Genomic DNA, 22,512 nt, shown 5'->3' with positions numbered 1-22,512 from the left:
GAGTAAACCTTACATTGATCAGCCTACGAGACTATACTGACGCTTAAGAAACCGAAAATTCTCTCTTAAATATTGCTTTTGTATAATTTTATCTCTCTAACTCCTTCACCTTCCTATCCGTGATAATAAAACAATAAATTTTGTTTATCAAATAACGAGTAATATCTCGAACCTGAAAATTGTATAAATTAAATTTTTCTTATATATAATGATCAATATAAGAGATTTGTAATAAAGTAGAATAAGAAGAATAAGGGAAACACTGGAAGAATCGAATAAATGCTTGCTCTTGATCGAATAGTAAAGCGATATTATCATATAGATTGAGCGATTTTAAGACGTAAAGAGTAAAAATAGAGGATCGATATCTCTCGTTTGATTGTCCATTCTGTACTGCTGGGATTCGGATTACGTAATGCAACGGATTAAAATAGTCATTGGAGGTTGACATTTGCACGTGACACGCTACGTCAATTTCAATTTGTTCCACTGAATAAAAAAAGTTATCATTTTTGGCGAAAGTTGTCCATTGCGATCGTCCAAGACAAATCTCATCCAGCCAATTCAACTCTGAAATCCCGTAGCGAGAGTTCCTAATCCAGTATCCACTGCAAAAACTCCTTGAATTCCCTTCGCGAGACCAAATTACCCGCAGCCATTCACATTTTTTTCTCCTCTCCCTTCCACCCCCTCCCCATCTCTTTCTAACTTAATTTTATATAATTTCCTCGTAATTTCCCCTCGATACTTTTATGAATGTACAGTTTCTTATCTCGGTTCGTTATTCGATCATTTCTCCTCCAAGCCCTTTTATCCGATATTGTACTTAAACTTTTTGCAAAGGAATCCTTTCGATCAATCATTTGGTAGAATGTACTTGTAGCTCAGCTTGTATTTCATGCCATTTGTTGTGCAGAACGAGTCAATTCAACGGAATAGTCGGTTTCTCTCACGTTTCTCCCATAAAATGCTTTTGGTTTACATTCTCTGGTCGGCTCCACTTACAAATCATAGCAATCACCAACCAGGACTGAAAGCCACGCTGATTGGACGACGAGCAAACGCCATTCGCAAACAAAATCCCTCTTTACCCTTCCATCCCCCAGTTATGCTTCCATTATCCTGTAAATTCCACGATCCTTCCTCGTATATACCAGCAATAAAAACATACCCCCACCCCCCGTGTATTTGAAATTATCCTTGGTGAATCCGTGGAACAAAAGTTTTAAATAGCATAATTAAAAGAATAACACAAATAAAGTATCGCATCAGGATTAATTATTGTCAGATTTCTCAGCTCATCGTTAAGAAAACGACTGATTGGACGACGAGAAAAATTGTCATTTGAAAACAAAATCCCTTTTTATCCTTCCATCTCCCAGTTATGCATCCATTATCCTCTAATTCCTACGTTCGTTCCCGTATACTCCCCATGTATTTGAAATTACCTTCGATGAGTCCCCGGAACAAAAGTTATAAATAGTATATTAAAGAAACCCTAGCCAAGTATTAAATTAGAGTCAATTACTGCTGGATATTTGAGCTTATCATAAAAAAAAAAGGAAAAAGGAAAAACGAAATATAAAGTTGGTAACGCGTGCTGGGTTAAGTAAGACGGTATTTTTTTTTTATAAGGGAAGAAAGGAGGTTCGTTATACCGATCTACCCGGACGTTTTCATCCAGCCATAATGAAAACTTTCACGTATATTAAATGCGAGGAAGCCTTGAAGTTGTGCATAACTAAAGCAACTCCAGATGCGATAGGGGATTTATACACGAAGTAGCTTGGACATGGAGTGGTAAAAGTGTGTCAGCCCCATGGAGAGATTGCAGTTTCGCTACGTCACTCCCCCCTTTCGTTACTTTCACACAGCGAAAAAAAAAATTGAAAAAATTTCTGTTATTGATTTTCCAAGTTGAACAAGTTTACGACAGTTTTATTATTGGAAAATCCACGATATTTTGCCGCTGCTTACCTTTCCCACTGAAAACCTCCAGACCCCTTGAATTTATCGCGTTATTCCCTGCCATCGAAAGAAAATTCTTGGAATGATTGAAAAAACTCCACCGATGATTATTGCAAGTTAAAGTGATATCGATTCGGTGCTTGGACCGGGCAAAACTTACTGGAGAAAAAGCTGGTAATTATAACGCCGCGAATTTCACTCGCTTATTTTCGAAAGTTCACAAACACATATATATGTATACTTTCGATTGTTTTCGCCCATGAATTAATTACCGAGCAGTATAGGAGGGGTGGGAGCGAGAGAGAAAGAAAGGAAAGCGTTTAGCAGGGAAATGTGGGTCAACGGTGAGTTTTGTCACGTCTAAAAATAAAATGTGCACATGGCCGTTTAGAGCGGTCGTGAAAACACAATGCGCATGACATTTTTTAGCACGTTTGGCAGGGATTTTGCATTCCTCGATGAAAACTTGTTCCACTGGGCGCTCTCAACCCTTGAGAGGAAAGTCTGGTATCCCTCGATAAAATCTAATGTACGGATGAAGTCTTAAAACGAGTTTAGATACGAGAAACTCGACTCGGTCCAGGCGCAGGTAATTTCTACAAAGAAAAATACCAGAAAAGAGCGGAGGATGACAGTGGAGTAACAACGGCACTTTCGTCATGACATAATATAACGCTTTAGTGGAAAATGCTTGGATAAAATGTGCGCATGATTGTTGCTTAGAAGAATCTTGAAGAAATTATTTAACAGTTTCGTCACAAGTTTTCCATTCCTTGATGAAAGTTTGTTTTACTGGACAATTTCAACCCTTGAGAGAAAATTCTGGTGTCCCTCGATAAAATCTAATGAAAGGATAAAGTCTCGAAATGGTTCAGGAAGAGCGCGATGTCTCCCAGTCGCAGGTATTTCCCGAAAAGAATGATACCAGAAAAGAGCGGAAGATGACAGTAGAAAAATGGCACTTTCGTCATGACATAGTATTACGCTTTAGTGGAAAATGCTTGGATAAAATGTGCGCACGATTGTTTAGAGGAGTCCTGAAAACACAATGCGGATGACATTATTTAACCAGCTCGTCAAAAGTTTTACATTTCTCTATGAAAGTTCATAGCGATAAATGTTTTTAGATAAAATGTTTACATGGTTGTTTAGAGGAGCCCTGAAAACACAATGCGCGTGACATTATTTAACACGTTCGTCAGAAGTTTTACTTTCCTCGATGGAAGTTTGCTTAACCGGACGATTTCAATCCTTGAGAGGAAAGTCTGGTATCCCTTGATAAAATCTAATATACGAATGAAGTCTCGACGGTTCGGGATACGAGGAACGCGACGCGTCCCAGTCGCAGGTATTTCCCAAAAGGAAGAGAACCTGAAAAGAGCGAGAGATGACAGTGGAGTAATGGCATTTTCCTCGCGCGACAGAATATAACGTTTCAACGAGAAATGTTAAAAGTCTGAAAGAAAGCAGAGATAATATTTATACAGATTTTTTATTGGATTGTATTCGAAAGAAAGTTGCTCGAAACACAAACTCAGAGTGCTTTATACTGATTTTTTATTGGATTGTAGCAAGCTGCTCGAAAGAAGTCGCGATGCAAGGGTAGTTTTCAGAGAGGAAGAGTGGAGGTGGGGTAAAAAATACACTGCGAGAGAGACAAAAGAAGATTAATGTGCAACTACGCCCTCTATCATTTGTCCGTGTGTCTCTCTTATCCAGAGATTCCATCCTGAAAAGGATTGATACACCGAAAGTTGTCCAAGGTTCGCAGGAAGTTGCACGAATGCAGTGGGAAAAAGCTCGTGCCAAAAGGCTAGCGGTGGGAATTTTTCGTTAAATAAAATTTTTTGCCAATTTGACTGCGTTATTTTAACGACTCGCCTGTCTTATCGCACACTGCACACACACACACACACACGCAAAATACACCATCCGAAAAAAGATTGATACACCGAGAATTGTTCAAGATGCACCGGAAGTTGCATGAAAGCAGTGTGAAAAAGCTCGTGCCAAAAGGCCAGCAGTGGGAATGTTCCGATTGCTGGAATTTTTCCCACTAAATAGGATTGTCAATTTAACTGCGTTTTTCACCAATTGGAATTGGTGGGAGAGAAATCCGCTGCTTTAAGGAGAGAACGTACGCTTTGCGAAGATCTCTGCGCGTACTGGAGCCACGAAGCGAACGACGAGTGGAAGCTTTATGACTCGCTTGGAAAAGCTGCCTGGTAATTTTGTAAAGTACTCGTGTTATGCTGCCTCGAGAAATGCTCTCGCTATATTTTATACCGAGGACCTTGCATTTCTCCGCGAAATATTCTCACCTTGTTTGGATAAACGTTTTCCCACACACTCTTTACGTTCCCTCCTTCTTCCTCTGCGCTTATTATTATTTTCATTCGTGTTAATAATCCTTGATTAATCGCTAATCGCTCGATAATGCAGCAGGAAGCTCGCAACTCCGCGGAAGGACCTCGTTCATTAGTCTCGCGTGATAAGCCAATTAGTAACGACCTAATTTTAATTAACTGCTGTGCTTTATAGGTGTAATGAAAAATAATTTAATTGTAGACTGAATTTAGTCTTCGCGAATGTGGGGTATACGTATAGTCCAGTTTTTCGTCTCAGTTTTATTTAGAGCTGGGAGGGAGGGGGGAGGAATTCATTGTATCTGACGCAAGCCCGATTTCTCGTCTCAGTTTTGTTCTCGTTACAATAACCACTTGACGCTTATACTATTTATCCACGTACTGTATATACTTTATAGAAGTATTGTATTGGATTTTCTTTTATTGCAACTTTTTTTCCTTTGCCTCCCCCTCTCGTCCTACTTTTGTCGCTGAAGATACAATTTAATAACGCAATCTAAATTCACTTTCAAAAATTATTACACAAAAATATAACGCGATAGAATTACCTTTGCTCTAGTTTCTAACGATAAAACTTGTGCGATCGTTCGCGAAGGAAGCTACCCTGCAACCTATAACTCTAGAAATTATTATTTCTCTAAAGATTTTATTTTTGCTCGATCGCTGTCAGCAGAAAAATTCAATTTTCAGTTTTATGAAACATTTTCTGCTCTATACTGTCAAACCTGCTAATCGTACAAATTCTAAGAATTCTAATTTAACATGAATTTAACGTAAAATTAATTCAATTTTTTTTTGTCAATAGGAGTTTGGCACACTCGTCGTCGAAACTTGGCGAACTTGCAGAAATTTTTGTAAATTCTGCCTCGAGATATGGTTTTATCCGGAAGAGCTTGCAAGCTCCGCTAGCCATTGAGAAATCACGCGGACATTGTACGTTTTTCCTCCGCGAAGCTGCAGAATTTCAAGTTAACGTATCCGAATGTGCAGTCATTTACTCGAGGGAAATGGACTGGCTGCTAACGAGCTGGTAAATACACATGAACACACCCACATATGCGCGAGCGCCAATGAGAAAATATGAAAAGTCCCTGCGTGCTCAACTTGCGCTATTTACCGTAGCTCCACTCGCCACTTTCAAGAATTCACCCTCCTCCCATATCACTGTGCTTCCTTTGTGTCCTGCATTTCACAACTTATACACTAAAGTTTAATTCCTACAGCCCATAAAGTTCCATCATTGCAACCCATGTCTCGCAATACTCGCAAATCTACTTTACACGTGTTTTCATGCCCAACTTTGCAACTCCAATTTCGTTTTAAACACAATCCACCCTCGTTGAATCTTCAGCGGTCTTCTATACCGTTATTTATTTATTTAGATAGTTTCTAAACACTCTCGTTAAATCCAAACGTAATTAGAAATTAATCTCGTGCACTTAAGGCTGATTTTGACAGACGTAACGACGAACTTAAATATAGAAGAGGAGTCAAACGCGAGGTTTTGCCTCTTAAATTTAAACCCAAACCCAACCTCACTGACCTTTGAACATTCTCCTCTACTAAATTTATTGAAATCAATATTTTTTCTAAATCCTCGTCAAACCCAAACGCAATTAGAAATCTCGTGCATTTAACGTTTATTTTGACAAATGTAACACAGAGCGCGAGCGTGAAAATAAACTGAAAGTGACACGTAGTAAGGTCGAGCCTCTCGAGTGGTTTTACGTCAAATGAAAAAGCACCGGACGAATTTAGGAAAATAAAATTGTGCAATGGACGAAAATCAGGGATGACATAAATGTGAAACGCTGCTTGGGTTGGGTACAATACTCGTGATTGCAGTGTTAGTGGCAGGGAGAAATGTAAAGTGACTCGTGTGTGTTTTTGGCTGTGGGAAAGAAAAGAGAGAGTGGGGGGAAGAATTGAAGAACGTAACGAAATGTAATGATAAGAGGATGGGCGAGTGTAGTATCGGGCTTGTATAAATGTGCGGAGGACGTCAGAGTTTCGCGCTCTGTTATCGGATATTGTCTCTCTACTTTCTCGTCCAATGAGCTCGCAAACGCTTTGAAAACCGTATTGGCTGCATTGTTCCACTCCTCGCGGCTTCGCAATCCTCCCAACTTTCCCATTTTTCCAGCAGACTGCACATTTTCACCACCCATGCACAGCAGCCGCACCCTCCAACGTCTCGCATTTTTATTTCATTCAACTTTCCCCACAACCATCGTACTCCTAACCCAATTAACCGTCCCGGCTGCTGCGATTAGCAAAAATTTCACTGAAAATTCTCCGCTTTTCTCTTTGCGATATAAAGACACGCTTGTGTGGTATCCGCTTGCCACTCGACGTCGTAAAAATTGCATTATTCCGCTATCGTAGATTATATTAGCGAACTATCGCAGGAATTTACGATTCCTTTAGAATGCATCCCCCAAGACGAATGATCCGCGATAAATTACAATAATACTCCGATCGTGAACGTATATATACATGTATATATACATCTTGGCAATAAACCCCTGAGAGCGTATAAATTCTGTCCCTGTATCGTAATTAAATGAAATTTCGCTGGAAACCAACATTTTTCACGCTGAATTTCCTTTACTTCGCATAAATTTAATTTTACGATCATCTAAAAATCTGAAATTTTGTTATTCTTGCTCTTACGTGTGGAGCTTTGCAGTTTCTATTTTGGATGTTGTTATTTTTTCTAAGATATTTTACTTATTGATTGTATTAATTGGTTTGGGAGGGGGTTGAGAGAGTTGGTGGGTGAAAGCTGGGTTGCTTTACGCTTATTAGCGATCAGATTGTATTAATTAGTGGGATCAGGTGCCTCAGATGTTAAGATCGATCTCGTTAATCCGTTCATGCCGTAACCGACGACGACGTTGTTAGGCTCTTCGTGGAATTAGCGACGAGCTAGAACGCGCAGGGAGATTTCCAAAGTACGAGTATCGAACACATGCAAAACTTGTTTACAAAATTCACGTAACACGCTATAGTAATTGACTCGCCTCGTACGCACGATTCCTTTGTTTTGGCTTAGCTGAAGGGGAAATAGAGATTGTTTACAAACAATGCTCGTTCACAATGGAAACAAAGATTCTATGGTATTCGAGTTTTCCAACGAGGATTTTAATTTTCTTAGAAATTGTTAGTATAAACAATTACAAAGTTTTTTCACACGTCATATAGTAATTGACTCACTTTCTACGCACGAATTTTTTATTTCAATTTGAGCGGAGAAGGGAGGGGGGGGGGATGGATAGTTTATATAAACAATGCTACTTTAGAATGGAAAGAAAATCCATACATTTGACCTTTTCTAACGAGAAGCCTGGTTTGCTCGGAGAATTTTATATATCGTTAAAGTATATCAAACCACGCGATACATCGATTTATCCGCGATTCTCAGCCATTCGCGATTGACCGTAACCTAAGACACTCCTTATTAATATCCTACGCTCTAATTAGTGTCGTTCCACCCTGCTGTGTTTACCCGATGACGATGCGAAGTTCAAGCGCACATGCACTCGCGTGGTTAACCCCCTCCCCCTTCTATATCTTACTCTTCCATTTGCTTCCTTTCCGGTAATTACACTCTCTTCATTGTTCGGTTAATCGATCAGAAATAGAAACCCCGGCCATTCGAATTTGTATGAAAAATAAAAAATTTTATAGCTCTCGTGAGACTGTAAAAAACTTTAACTTTTCCTTCGTTAATAAAATTAATCGATCGATGACAGAAACCTCGGTCATTGAAATTTAGTAGAAAAAGAATAAATATAAAATTTAATTTTTTGGTAATAAATCTAAAAATTATCGTCAGTCCTCGACGAACGTTTTGCACAGAGACTTTAACATTAATCGACTCGCATAAAGTGCTCGTGTAGCACGAATAGTGATACATTTTAAAAAAGCCAAGGTCGAGTTATTTAGTAATACGATGAACCAGGTCCTTTGATCAGTATAGAATTCCAGTTGATTTCAAGCCAAAAAGCTCGAATTTGCATCTGAAAGGCAGCATAAAACAATCGTTGAATAACCATTATTACCTAAAAGTTCATTAAAGCACCACTGCTGAAATTTTCCATTATAACACACGATTGTACTGTACGAGAACTCGCCTTGTAACAGGAGTATTTATTACAGAACGAGGGGAATGTTGGAAACGAGTATCGATGGCTCTGCATGAAAAACTCTATCCTTGTAAATAGCACATTCGATGTATTACAAGGAAATAATACGCGAGAGGTGGATATCTTTGCAAAATTCTGCTCATGATAAAAAACACAATAAACAAAATTGAAAAAACCTCGCATTCACACACTACGAAAAAATATACAAACCTCGTCAACCTGTTAACAATAATCCATAACATCCATATAAAATAAATTAATCAAAATGCCAAAATAATAATTATCAAAATTCACCTTCCATAAAGCCGAGAAATAATCTTCGTTAAAATAACGAACGACGGTTAATAAGTATAAAAATTATGGAAAATTAGCCCGAGTGGAGGTAGAATAACAAGTTATTGCTCGCGGAGTCCTCCGGTGGTCCTAGTAAATACTTATAAGTGGGGGTAGTATAGTGGTGCCGAGGAGGAGGGAGGTGGTGGGGTAGGTGGAGGCGGCACGTTTAGCACGCAGGATCAGCGAGCGAGGTGGCGAGGTGGTGAGGGTCGACGAGGGAGAGTCGAGAGAGGCTCGTTGGATAGACGCCGTGCCTCCAGTCGCTAGTAGCTCCGCCGCACTCGTCCACGCCACTAAACACGCGCGCGCGCGCGCCTCAACATTTACGGCGCCGTCGTTGTGTTCCTCGCGAGTGCTTCATCTTCCTCTTCCTTCTCCTCCTCCTCCTCCTCCTTCTCCCGCTCCTCGTCCTCTTCTTCATCTACCGATCATCATCGACGCATCGCTCTTCCTCCGAGAACAATTTGACCGAAACGCATCCTATCTTCCATCCCCCCTCCCCCACAAATGCTGCCCCAAAAAATCCCCCAAAGTGGACGCGCGAGAATCCCGAGGACAAGCCCTCGATGACCTCTAACCCCCTGGAATTCCCATCCCCTAACGGTTGCTCCAGGTTGGAGGCGTTGAAGACGATCGAAAGTGTGGAAAAGTTGTGGTGAACCTAAAGCTGCCACTTATTGGATCAGCCAAGAATCGACTGGTGCTAAAACTCTGTGTGCTGGTGTTTAACCCTTGGAATCCCTCGCGTTGCTCTGCTCTCGCCATTGGATCTTCCGGTGGGTTTTTCCACGCTCCCTTGCTCGTTAATCTCCCTGTTTCGTAAACTACTTTAGTCGAGTTTTCCCTGATCGTTGCAGGGACCCTCCTGCTTTCCTTAATAATCAATCGCCACTTTGGCGTACTTTGTGGGCCACCCTTTTCCTATATCCATCCCCTCTCCTTCCTCCCTTTTGTAACCGATATTCCTGCTAACTTTACGTCCACTCGCTGTATAGTCCATTCGACGCGGTAAAGCGCGATCTGGGTTTACACTGTTTATTCGTTTGCACCAATCGTTCCACTGCGGAGTGTCCTTTTACAACCCCTTTTGGTCTATCGAACACTCTCAATGGCTTCGAAATCTCTCGTTTAATTCTTTTTTTTTTGTTTTTTGAGATTTTCCATTTGTTACTCTTCGGGAATTACTTGTTTTCTCTTGTTCATTTTCCACCCCCATTTTTCTCCATCGACTCGTGTTATCACAGCTTGATACCTTCTGGACTAGTTCCGTTGCTCCACTCATCGATTTGCTCCACGAACGCGAGGATTATTTATTGTTCTCTTTTTTTTTTTTTTTTTTTTTTTGATACTGAAATAATTTAATTATTAATCAAGCCCTAAGTTTAGTGCTCGTTGTGCTTCTTCGTCTGTCGGATCCTTCGTATGCAAATTTCTCTGGATCGAACAGGTTCAGACGCCCCGGGGATCCTTGTGATCTTACAGCATCCTCGGGGATTACGAAAGTTGCGAGAAACTAAATGATCAGTGTACTCTTGACTATACCGTGAAGTTAACAGGGTGGAAAATTGTACTCTCTCTCTCTCTCTCTCTCTCTCTCTCTCTCTCTCTCTATATCTCTCTTTGAAGAGAGGGAGAGAGAGAGAATGATTCAATCGCAAACCGAGTTTATAGTTGTTTGTTTTGCCAAAGGCAGAATATCAAGTGCGGAAGTGTTAATCGAGATAAAAACACACCTTATCAATACCATTTCCTGAGATGAAGCTAAAAACGGCTCGTGGAGCTAGTCAAGGAGAATCGTGATTATCGAATGGCGAATATTAAATAATAAATCGCAGCAGGAATAAAAGCAGAAGAGTTATTATCAATTCTCGTGTTTTCCGCGATTTTCCAGAGCTTGCAATTAAATTCGTGAAAAACAATTAGGTGGCTCTATCGCGTAACGTAAAGGAAAGATATATTTTAATTACACCAAACTGGAGATCGAGCAAGATAGATGAAACCGTAAAAACTCGTGGTTTGAAAGAAGATTTTGTACGTTTATGGTAAAAGTGAATGGAAGTTCGCGAGAGAGGGTAGTGCTTTTTTCGCAGTTTTCTTTGAAATGCAAATAAAAGATTACAACTTTTACATGTTTTACTTTCGAGAAGAGTTTATTTCGTTACGTAGGTTCGGATGTATTTGTACCAAAGGTGTTCTCACAGTCAAAGGCATTTTATCCGAAATGCGAGGCTGTAATATACGTGCGATGGAGGATTCGATTGGGCTGGGAAAAAGACAATAAGTGGAAAAGGGTGGCTATGGCCGAGGAGAAGCTGAAGAAGATAACGGACAGAATGAAACTGATAGGAAAGGGGGGGGGGGGGTTGATCTCTGGTGGAAAAAGCTTCACGAAAATTTAAAAAGTAAATAAATTCCTTTATAAAAGAAAGTTTCTTGACTCGCGTAGCTCGCAGGGAAGAAAAGGGATAGATTCGTTGGATATCCTAGGGGAAATGACCGTAATTTTCCGGACCCCATCCATTCTTTCATCCACTCGTGGTTTTTCAATCAAGATTCTGCAGGAGAAAGCACTGAATGCTCTCAAGATTTTTATTTATTTTTTTTTTTACCAAAGTCCAAACTCAAAACGTTTCTTCGATCCGCTTTTAAATAAAGTACAGTTCGATCCTCGCTTAACGAAGATTACATCGTTTATTCATCGAGCTCGAAAGCGCGGAAATAATAGGTAGGAGACTTCACTTCCGGTTCTCAACTGTTTCAATCAGTATTTTTCGTTATATTTCCCGTAGCGTGCTTCGCAAGAGCGAGATATTTTTCTCAGACTGTATCAATTTTTGCGACGACCTCGCAGTTATTTGGCGAGAGTTTGAAACGAGGACGACTAGATAGTCGTCGTGGAAATACGTAATGGAAAAAAGGGTTGGCAGTGCTCGAGTTTCGGTTCTTGAGGCCGGTGCAACCTGGAAAAAAGTCTGCTTCGACGAAGGGAGTCGAGCCCCTCTTATTTGCACTCGATTATCAATGGCTATATATGTATATGTATATTACGTGTCTATCCACGCAATCGATCTGATTCCGATAAGAAAAGATGTAACTGACCCACTTAGCAAAGTCCCCAACTCCACTTTTCTCTTTCTCACCCCCTTAACACCAGATACCACCTACTCTCCATCCAACCATCACCTTCAACATTTTGATTAATGAACCTAATGACTTCCACTTCTCATTCCTTTATCATTACCTGTTTGCTCTATCCCAACCTAACCATTCTTCTATAAGATACATTGAGATTATTCGATATACATATATATATATTTGTTTTGTTGGAAATAGATAAATTCACAAGTCTGACACACATTACATTTTTCTCCGAAAATTTGATATTTCAACGTTGCACGAGTATCTTTCAGAAAAATTTAACGTGACTTTAAGAAAAGAGGCCTCGTAATTTTCTTCCATTTTTTTACCATTGTCTTACTCCTGCTCTCCCTCTTCAGCTTCTGCAACGAGGAACAAAGGTCGAGTTTCTTGAAGAATGCCAAGAGTGGTCTGCTCCACTGCAAGGTGGACAGATTAGAAGGGAAAGCTCGTTTGTTTTCAGCCAGTGAAACGCGATACTCGTCGATTAGAAACGCAAAACGCAAAATCTCCTGGAAAATCGGATGAACGTGAATAGGTCGAGGCAGAAGTGAGGATTAATTAAACGCGTGATCCATATTTTGCAGAAGTAAAGTATTTTTTACGGGGGATTAAATATTCCGTTTGTACCTTATCCAGCTTTTTCTTTCTTCGCATCTCCCTTTTTCGACCGGAGTATATATCCTGGAAAAACACAGAGAACACCTGTTTTAAGGCAATTTATCTCGAAAGTGGTGCAATATGTTTCTCTAATGTTTTTTTAGTGGTAGTTATAAATTTAATCCCTGTGCAGTATATCACGTAAAAACAGTTGCCCAATGCGAACAATTTCATTCTTTATCCGTGCTGTTGGTGCTCCTTTTGTCAAGCAAATTATACAACGAAGAAGAAGAAGATTGCAAAATCCTGTTCTTCTCCCGTACATACTCGGGATGTACAAAGTTTGTTAGACGTATTTTAACAAGAGTTAGTGTGCTTACGAGAGGGTTTACGTTTTGCAGATAAGCTTTGGATAATCTGAGCTTGAAATTCAGAAAGCTTCACGACGATTTTACCTCGAAGGGCGGACGAGTAAATTTTTTTCAATTTTCTCTCTCTCTCTCTCTCTCTCTCTCACTCATGTGTGTAAAGATTTCTATATATATATATTTTTTTCAAAATAGACACAGTTTCTTTATTTATTTCCACTAGATTCATTTCGCGCAAAAACTAAGAACGAGAGCGAGTGTGTCCGGTGAACGATAACGATAAAACGATATCGCACGGCATATATCGCGCACACGAATGGAAGATAATTTATTTCTATTGCATCCTGTAAATTATCAGAGAGTAGAAAAACTTGGCACCGTACCCTGAAACGAATGAAATATTTGCAGCACGTTATTCCTTTCCTGTTATGGGGTAGTTTTCCATGCGGTTTCAGTGCTCGTTCTGCGGATGAAACAAATTTTAGGCCGCAGTTTGCACCACCGGAACTACCCTGCAAAACTCATATGGCTGCCTCGTCGCTGCCATTTTTCCTTCCGCTAAACTTGTTCCGGAAAATTGACATACGCGATCGTAAAACGTAGCAAGCGTCGAATGAATCGTAAATCGTGCACTTTCGCTTTTTATCGTAGCCTGCACCTCGTTAAATCCAATCAGCATGGTACTTTGTGCGAAACTGGGACAGTCTGGATCCTCCAGTTTTACGTGTCCTTTTTTTATACAAAATTCTAAAGTGTAATTGAAAATAGTACCTCGCGACTGTAGACATCTCATTATTTTATATCGCTAAAAGTCGTTTTAAACCTCGTTAAATAGAATCTACGTGGAATTTTCTGCAAATTTTGATAATCTCGATCCTCCAGTTTTACGAGTCTTTTTTTAAATAGAAATCTAAAGTGCAGTTGAAAATTGTTCCTCGCGAATGTAGAGGATCTGATTATGTTGCATTGATAAATCTGCACAAATTGGAACAGTCTAGATCCTCGAGTTTCACGTAAGGTTTTTAAACAAAAACCTAAAGTGTAATTGAAAATTATCCCTACCGCCTGTAGAGATCTCATTATTTTGTATCACCAAAGATAGTTTAAACCTCGTTACATAGAATCAGCATAGAATTTGGTACAAATTTTGATAATCTTGACTCTCCAGTTTTACGCGAGTTTTTCCAGATAAAAATCTAAACTGTATTTGAAAATAGTTGCTCTCGCCTGCAGAGATCTCATTATTTTGTATTGCCAAACCTGCACAAACTGGGACAGTCTCGATCCTCCAGTTTCACGTGCGTTTTTCTAGACAAAACTCCAAAGTGTATCACCCGTGTCAGACACTCGCACGAGTAAACCTATCGTTAAAAATAGTCTCTCTCGGCTGTAGAAGTGTGATTATGTTGTGTTGCCGAACGTCGTTCTAAAAATAACTCCAACTTTCCATGTGTACTGATCTTGTAAAGTTTAGGGAAAGCTGTACGTATATATCTATACAATAAAATCGATATCGAGCGTACGGTAGGAAAAAGATTCTCATTTCGTTTAGTCATCATTCGCCCAAGTGGCGTTAAAAAGAAGACGAGTCGTCGTAATTTTCTATCGCTGAGAAAAGCGTCCGGCGGATAAATTTCAATCGTCGCTTATTAAAATTCCTAATTTCGCTCGTGGGAGGGGCCAATTAAACCGAAAAGAGTCTCGAATGAATAGAAAATAAAAAATTAGAATTTTCTCGCAAGTTTCGTCGCTCGGTTTGAACCCAGAAAATTCTGAGAAAGTGGCAGAGGAGATTCTTAAAAATGTGAACGTAGGTGGATTTTTCAGGATAGGAGAGGGGGACGACGAGGCTCGAGAAAACATTATGGCCAACTCGTGATTTCCGGTATCGAAGATTAAAACTCAGGGTACGGAGAGGAAAGTGCGTGCAGAGCAGTGAAATTCATAGAGAGGCGATCGAAAAGTTCTGGAACCTTTGTAGTGATCGTCGTTGTTCAAAAAGGTGCTGCTACTTTTCTCAGTGACTGTAGTGGGGGGAGGAGGAGGACCAAATAACACTTTAATTATCGATCGAGATCTCGAAGAACTCGCCACTCCACGCGGATTAAACGGTAAGACGCTTCTTTTCGTGTTAATACGACTCATTCCAATTCTCGCATAGTTCCGCCCTCCTCGTACAGACACGTTACCGAAAAAAATAATCCGCTCCTAAACACCACATGCTGTAACCCAGGGAGAAAAGAACATTTTCATCCAATAATCTAAATTCATTGGACGTAGCTTCAAACTAGAGCTAATTCGTGTCATCGTTGATGAGTGAAACAAAAATTGACCGTAAATCGAATCTTTCGTCAAAATCCAACAAATGACATACATTTTTCAAGTAGATTAAATATAAACTCACTGAAACGTTCGGAACGATAGATTTTTCACTGGAACGAGATACAAGTCCACTGTACGATTTTCTGGAGAATACCTTTGAATCGTGGACAGTTTGTTGCAACGTTCGAGCGAAATATGGCATGGCCGATGTTCTCGGAGCGTTCCTCGGTGGATCGATAGCAAGACATCCAGCCAGCGCTAAAAGTAGGATTTAGAACGACCTTGAGCCACTGATCCGACCTCCATTGTACCTGGATCCTGCCCGCCTACCAACCCGGTCCTTCTCCAAATTACGCGAGCTGCCACAACGAGTTACCATCCTTCCTATTGATTTTATTCTACTCGAGTGCGTCGTCGTTCTTACATCGACACCCGAAACACTCGATTTGCTCGTTTGGAATCGAGTCGAGTTATAATTTGGCGAGTGTTATTGTTCAACAATTTTTTAAACCTCGATCAGTGCACTTTCACGTAAGGTCTAGAGTGGTTGATGGTTCTATCGGTAGGGATGATAAAAAATTGTAGCTAAATACAGTGGAGATGATGAAGATTTCATGGATAAGGGGACGAAGGTGATGGAAGACAGGAGTACTCGACCCTTCGGATCGACTATGAATTATGCAGATCTTCCACTGATATCCCCGAGTCCAGTAGTCCAGTCAGTAATATCTCAGACCCACCCCCACAGCTGGAGAGATTCGTATATAACGATACTATGATCAAGTGTGTACTTGTCTGGCAATATTTTCATTGTCTCCTCCTCGTTCTCTCTCATCCTATCGGTCGATTCATTCAATATTATCCTCGTGCAATAAGCCTTGCCCATTACTCCTAATTGGAACTATTTCTTTTTTCCACCCCTTGTCAACCTTTCCAACTCTCCTCCACTTCACTTCGTTCTTTATTTTTAGCACGAGCACCCTTGCGAGATTTAGTGCACCACCAGCCTATTTTACTCTACGCTCTCCCTTACCCCCACTCACATTTCGCCCCCGGCCCTCCAGTTTATATACTCTACACCTTTCAAACGTCCAATTTTATTCCACGCGAATCTGCAGTTGATACTCGTTTAACCCTTAATTAGGCGCGCAGAGTCACTCGGATTTTTAACGGGACAGAAAATAGAGTGTTTTCGACTCTCTTCCATAGAAAGGATCAAGGTCAAATCTCTACATCTCAAACGTCCAATTTTGCTCCACTAGAATTTACATTGTATAATTATTTTGAGGATAAGTCTAACGCACCTATTTTGCAATTCTTAACGATTCGTATAAGAGAAAAATCTGAAGCTAAGCTGTGCCTCGAGAGGCTGAAATTTATTCGACTCGATTTCGTCCAGTTACACCGGGATCAGAAGGCTCAAGGTCGAATCGAATGTTGACTCCCAATCGAATCCTTCCATCCACGTGCTTCCTCTCGCCACGGACCAAATAAATCACGCCTCTAACTGCAAATGAAACAGAAGCACCGGAGCACTTAAACGAAACTCACCATAAATTTAAATTGGACGAGTCGTAAAACCCCCGGGAGAATCTAGTAAAACACAGTAAGTCGCCGTAAATTATGCCCCCCGCATAAAAATAGCCTCCTTTGTAGATGGGTCGTGATTACAATGGCGGTTGGTTCAATTAAGTCAACGTAATTTATAATTGAAGCGAACAGTCGCTGTTTTTAGAATCCAAATTTTTCTGTCCAGTCTCCTCTATATTTAACGTTCTTACGTAAAGAAGAAAAAACTAGGTAAAATTCGTGGAATATTGCAAGTTTATCAAATTGATTACAGAATTTTTGCGAGGAGTTTTTGTTTGGAATTTCTAGTGATTTCAACGAGAGAATCTGAGCCACCGAGAGAGAATCTAATAAACTCTTTATGGGAAACGTGTTGAACTTGCACATACGCATGTAAATATAAAATCACGTTTGTGTATTCTTCGTGTTTCGCATTATGCTTCTGTTAACATTTTTCTCTCTTTTTTTTTTATTATAGTGCGACACTCCTGTTTGTCTTGTCTAGGAATTCCTAGTTTTTCAGAAATTATTTCGTTAGTCTATCATTTTTGAGCCATCCCACATCCTTACCTAGGTCACTGTTCCTTCGAGGTTCCCCATTACCACCCCTTACTCTTCTTTATTTATTCTTGTCACGTGCGATCAGTTGTTTCGAATTTCATACCCGACTCATAAAAATTTCTCCTCGATCCATAAATTTTTTCTCCCCTCTCAATTTTCAACTTGCCCAACACCACTTGGAATTTTTACTCAACGTCCAAAGAGAAAAAATTCCAGCTACCCCCCCCCCCCCCCCCCCCCCACTCAGCTTGATCGCTCTTCAATTTCACCCACTCTTATCATCCAGCACTGCCTTTTTTATTCAATCTTCCTCAACCTCCTTATCGTTTCCACCCGATTCATCTTTTCATAAAGCAATAATAGATCAATCGGTAACTTGCACTTTTTCTCACCCCCAAAGAAGACCTTGAACTTTAAATTTATATCCTGTCCAATAAACGTGGACAGTTAAAAAATTGAGATGACAAACCGTAATAGGGATTTGAAACGACCGGTGCAAAATCGTTATTTTTACGCGCGCGAGTGATTCAGTTGATTTACAGCGTCACGTGGACGTGCAGAGACCGTCAAAGGTAGAATGGAACAGGTTGGATCGTTATATGGAAAGACAAGCGTTACACAATTAGATGATCACCTCGAAGTGCACATTTTTTAACAGAGGTTAACAATCGACCCACTTTCCCAACTCCATTTTTCATTCGTCTCCTACGATCGCCCCACCATAAAAATGAAGCAACCAGAGCTTGCAGAAATTCTGCAAAATTTGCAGAAAATAACTATAACTCTAGGAAAATAAAAAGCGGAATATATATAGTTTTATGACGTTATTGGGAGGGGGGGGCTTTCCGGTTGTTTTCTCAATTAAACCACTCCAGATGCGATTATTGCGATATTATCCTGACGCGCACAGTTCGAAAGATAAGAATAATAAATATAAATTAATTCAGTGTATATAACTGGTGACTAGGATGAATAATTCGTGGCATTCCATAAGAATTCTATTTGAGGATCTTGGACGGATAAAAGCTTACGCAATCCTGAGAAGATAATATGGTTGAACGTGATTGTGCAATGTCTCGACACGTATCGAAAGGAAAACGCTCCGTTATCCTTTTCCAAGGACAGGAATTTCTCGAGGACGACACATTCCTACATCCTACTTTAGCTCGATACAAATGCAGTCTTTCGCACAGCTGTCTATAACCGTACGTAAATATATAGCTTCCGTCAGTCACCGTACTTAATAAACAGATTCTTTTACCTTCGATCATAGACATTCCTCCTCGCCGTAATAGTTCGTACATCTTTCTTCTTGTTTTTCTTCCATCCTCGTAGAAAAAACCTTTGCGCTACTTATCCTGCTATAAATTAAACGCATTCTTTACCGTAAAAAAAGAATGTTGCAATTTTTAAACAAATTTAGCGCATCGTTAATGAGAAGATTCCCGTTATAATAAATTGCCAAATTTTGTCAAGAGTAAACACGAGATAACCCTCGTGCTCGTTGGATCGCTAAAAGTCTTCGATTACCGAGGATGGAAGATCGTTTAAACTGAAAATTCATTGCCGATCGATTTAGCGGAGTTTGCGTATTTGCAGAAACTTGTGCTCGACAGTGGAATTATTCAGTGAGTGCGAGGAGATGGGATCCACTGGAGGGAACTTAGCGTACATTGTTTAATGGGAAAGCGATTGGCGGGAGGATGGTGTAAGTGTGCTGTATACACACAGGGATCGGAGTACATCGAATGATGGGAGTGGAGTGTGGGGGGTAGTAATATTTGTTTATGCCGACAAGCAACGATTTACGGGACTGTTATAATGGTGGAAGCTATCTGCGTTCGTGCTGCTTTCTAATGTACTTCCAGATCGAAGGAGAATCGTCGAGCGACGAGTTTTATCTCTTGTCGCCTTTTTCCGAATAATTTCGCTTCCTTCCTGGGGATTCCTTTTCCATCGGCTTGGCTTGGGTCCACTATACGACCGATCGACGAAAACCGTTCCTTGATTGGACTTTCGAGCACTGCACGCAGTCTCCAGTAGAAACGCCTCACTTTTATCGTTCCTTGCGTAATCGAGTAGAAAATCCTTGCAAATATACACTCACCAGAGACGTCGAATTATGCCAGCGAGCAAGAATTTAAGCCTCTACTGTATATACTATAATTTCAGTTGAATTTGTCCGTTAGGATGAATCGATTCCTTTTCGAAAATTCACTTTCATTTTCTGCCCCCCTCCCCCTTTCTCAAGTACAGTACAAACTATCAACGAGAATGGTCACTCGATTGGAATTCTAGACACACGCAGTCTCGAGGAGAAACGCTTCACTTTCATTGTTCCTTATGCAATCGGGCAGAAGATCCTTCCATGCAGATATACACTTGTAATGTTGATACACTCTCTATCACGTATATACAGGGTGTCCCAAATCAACCGGAAGGGGACCAAATTTTCGAATTCTGAGCGTTTTAGGAAGGAAAGTTTGGAATTAAGTTGAAATATTTTAAATAATTCATTAGATAGTAAAGTCGGTTTGACCTTGAGTGCATTTTTGAAGATCGTGCGAAGGTCACTTGACTTTTTTAATCATAAGTCACTATTTTTCATCGTAAGTTTCATTTAAGAAATTAAGGCGATCTTCAGTGCTCTGCCCAAGGTCAAACTAAATTTAATAAACAATAGAGTTAATACTAGAAATTATTGCTGATATTTTTTTTTTATAAAATATTTAATCTTTTATATTTTTTTGCTATCTCGGCTCATTTTTGCACACCCTGTACTTGTACACGTGCAAATATTAGTCAAAATCGATTGCAATTGGAGCATTTCAGCTGCCATCATTTCTTCCTTCCTTCCACATCTTCAGCAGTTTTAGTCGAGCTCTCCTTAGAATAAGAAAAAGTCCATTTATTTCAGTCGATCTAACTCCAACGCAAAATTATTTCACTTCTTTTCTCAATATTTAATCGTCTCAAATTAGCAGATCCACGTTCGATTGTTGAAACCTGTGAAAGCCGTCCTTTGTGTAATTCTTGATTTTTTAATCACCTGATCCAAATTTTATTACTCACCCTCCAGTATCTTTTGCACCATACAACTTATAATCGCGTGAAATTTTCCTAATTGGGTAAAAAAACGAACCAAGCAAAAGTTGAAATTTTATTGACGTGTGGAAAGTCCAATTGCTGGAAATCGGTAAAATATTTAAAAATATTTGGCAATCGTTGTGTTTTCGACTCAATAGGGTTGGGAGCAGATAATGGAAATTTCCGGTTCTTCCTCAATTGTTTATCGTGAATAGCTTTGGAGTACGCGACTGGCAAAAACTCGGCAGCTTTTCGACGAAGCAAAACCGTGCTCGTTAGCGTCGTTCAAAGTCGCTTTTTTCTCGAAAAGAGTAGAGCGTGGGAGAGGAAGTTGAAAAATCTTTTTTTGTAATACGCGAAGAAATAATCCGCGTCTAAAATTGGACGTGGTTGGCTTTGGAAACTGAAATAGATGGAAAACCCGATGTGTGAGTTGGATATGATAACCTAGCGTGTAATAAAATTCTATGAAGAAGGTAAGAAAGTCCCTGGTACGATCATAGTCCTTGATGTTTTTCTCGTCCTTTCCTGACATTTTCAGCTTGGTCACGCCTAACTATCGCTTCACCCACGGAATAAACACGTTCTCTTTCTCTCGCTTCAATTCTCATAACTTTCCTCACCACCAAAACACAGGCACACTCTCGTCGAAATCTTCCTTTATCACTCTGCAAAGCAAAATTAATATTAGGCAGGTAACAATTAAACCGATCCATCTATAATCTAATTAAATCTCATTTGAAATTTCAGAGAGAAATTACGTCGCGTCTGTTTTGCGTAGTGAAAATTGGTCAAATTGACAATAAGCGAGTAAACGTGACAAAATCGGCCAACTGGAATCGACGTGTACTATGCTTCGTTATTTCAATGGTTCCCAATGCTATTCGGTATATTTTTATTTCGCCGCCAACTTCTCTTTCCTGCGCCAGAATTTTCAGCCAATTTTGCCGTTCGATCGATGATTGGAGCAAGCATAGTCACCTAACCCAAATATTTCTCTTAACGTGAGTCGACAGGGTCCAACTTGATCAGAAAATTTACAAAATTTTTACCATTGCCATTCCACTCCATTCCAATTTTATTCCATGTATTACTCTACGCTCCTTTCTTCATATCCATTCGTTTATTCACTATTTTATTCTTTCCTTTCGACTGCTGTTTCTTCCTCGCCGAGCCATCGACTCTTTTATCATCTTAGGTGTCACGCTTGCCGCTATTTCTCTTTCAATCAACAGCTGATCGAGTTCAACGCGAATAAGCGACGATCCATGCCACATAAATATTGTTCCAGGATCGTCAATAGTCAACATCCTGTCATGCCAAAATCGATCACAATTTTTCCCCTGTCCTTCCAATTGCCTCGTTCAAGTTGCAATTTCAACAGAAACGCCCTGTACATATAGCCTATACAGGGTGTTTCATTAATTTATGCCAAAGCGACGATTTCGTTTAAAGCGATAAATTTTAAGAACAAAGTTCCTATGGCATTTTTCCGTTTAACCCCCAATTAAAAAGTTACGAGCATTTAAAAATTACTTCCAAGTTTCATCACATTGGGCAGTCACGCTTAACCAATTGCAGTACGTTGCCAGATAATTCCAATTAAAGAATTCTTATAAAAAGAGTTTGACAAAATTCTACAAGTGCAGAAATGATTTCTCTTAAAATCACTCGTTATATTTGAAATTATCGATTTGACACGATTCAACTGGAGCACCCTGTACACACCAGAGGATGAAACAATAAAAAACGGAATTTTCAGTAGAGACTATACGCACAATCGTGAAGCGTGATTGATCGAATCACATTGTTACGAATAGAATTATGTTTAATGGACTTTTTGTTATTTTTAATTAGCCCAATTCCCGACAGCTGCTGTTCTGCTCCAGAACATGTTGCACTTTGGCTTTAATGGCGTTCCACAACCGTTTTAATGGTCCCTTTCACGACCGCTATATCGTCATCCCGGAACAGTTGTATGCGCAACCAACATTTCTTCACGCTATACTTCATATTCAAGCTTCGTATCTTTATTCGTTTACACACACA

The 22,512-nt window shown here is 39.9% G+C and overlaps 2 protein-coding genes across 5 annotated transcripts in view; both read left to right on the top strand.

Annotated features, from left to right (window-relative positions):
* Nca (neurocalcin homolog) overlaps positions 1–22,512 on the top strand; it is a 101,188-nt gene that overhangs the window by 29,152 nt on the left and 49,524 nt on the right. The gene's annotated exons all lie outside the window — the stretch shown is intronic.
* Positions 1–22,512, top strand: part of LOC136776977 (neuronal calcium sensor 2) — an 87,207-nt gene that overhangs the window by 28,250 nt on the left and 36,445 nt on the right. The window contains exons 1-2 of one of the 4 annotated variants that reach the window (XM_066732943.1): positions 9,101–9,594; positions 14,752–15,035. The exons of 1 other annotated variant lie outside the window; for it this stretch is intronic. The gene's annotated coding sequence lies outside the window, so the exon portion shown is untranslated. Of the gene's footprint in view, positions 1–9,100; positions 9,595–14,738; positions 15,036–22,512 lie in introns of those variants that run through there. 2 more of the 4 variants (XM_066732944.1, XM_066732945.1) reach the window with 2 other exon arrangements.

The sequence above is a fragment of the Prorops nasuta genome, unplaced genomic scaffold (genome assembly GCF_024137725.1).
Source record: "Prorops nasuta isolate Cenicafe-Biocafe unplaced genomic scaffold, Cenicafe_Pnas_1.2 PNAS00010, whole genome shotgun sequence".
Lineage (NCBI taxonomy): Eukaryota > Metazoa > Arthropoda > Insecta > Hymenoptera > Bethylidae > Prorops > Prorops nasuta.
The sequence above is the reverse complement of the archived record's forward strand: the minus strand, read 5'-3'. Positions and strand labels throughout refer to the sequence as shown.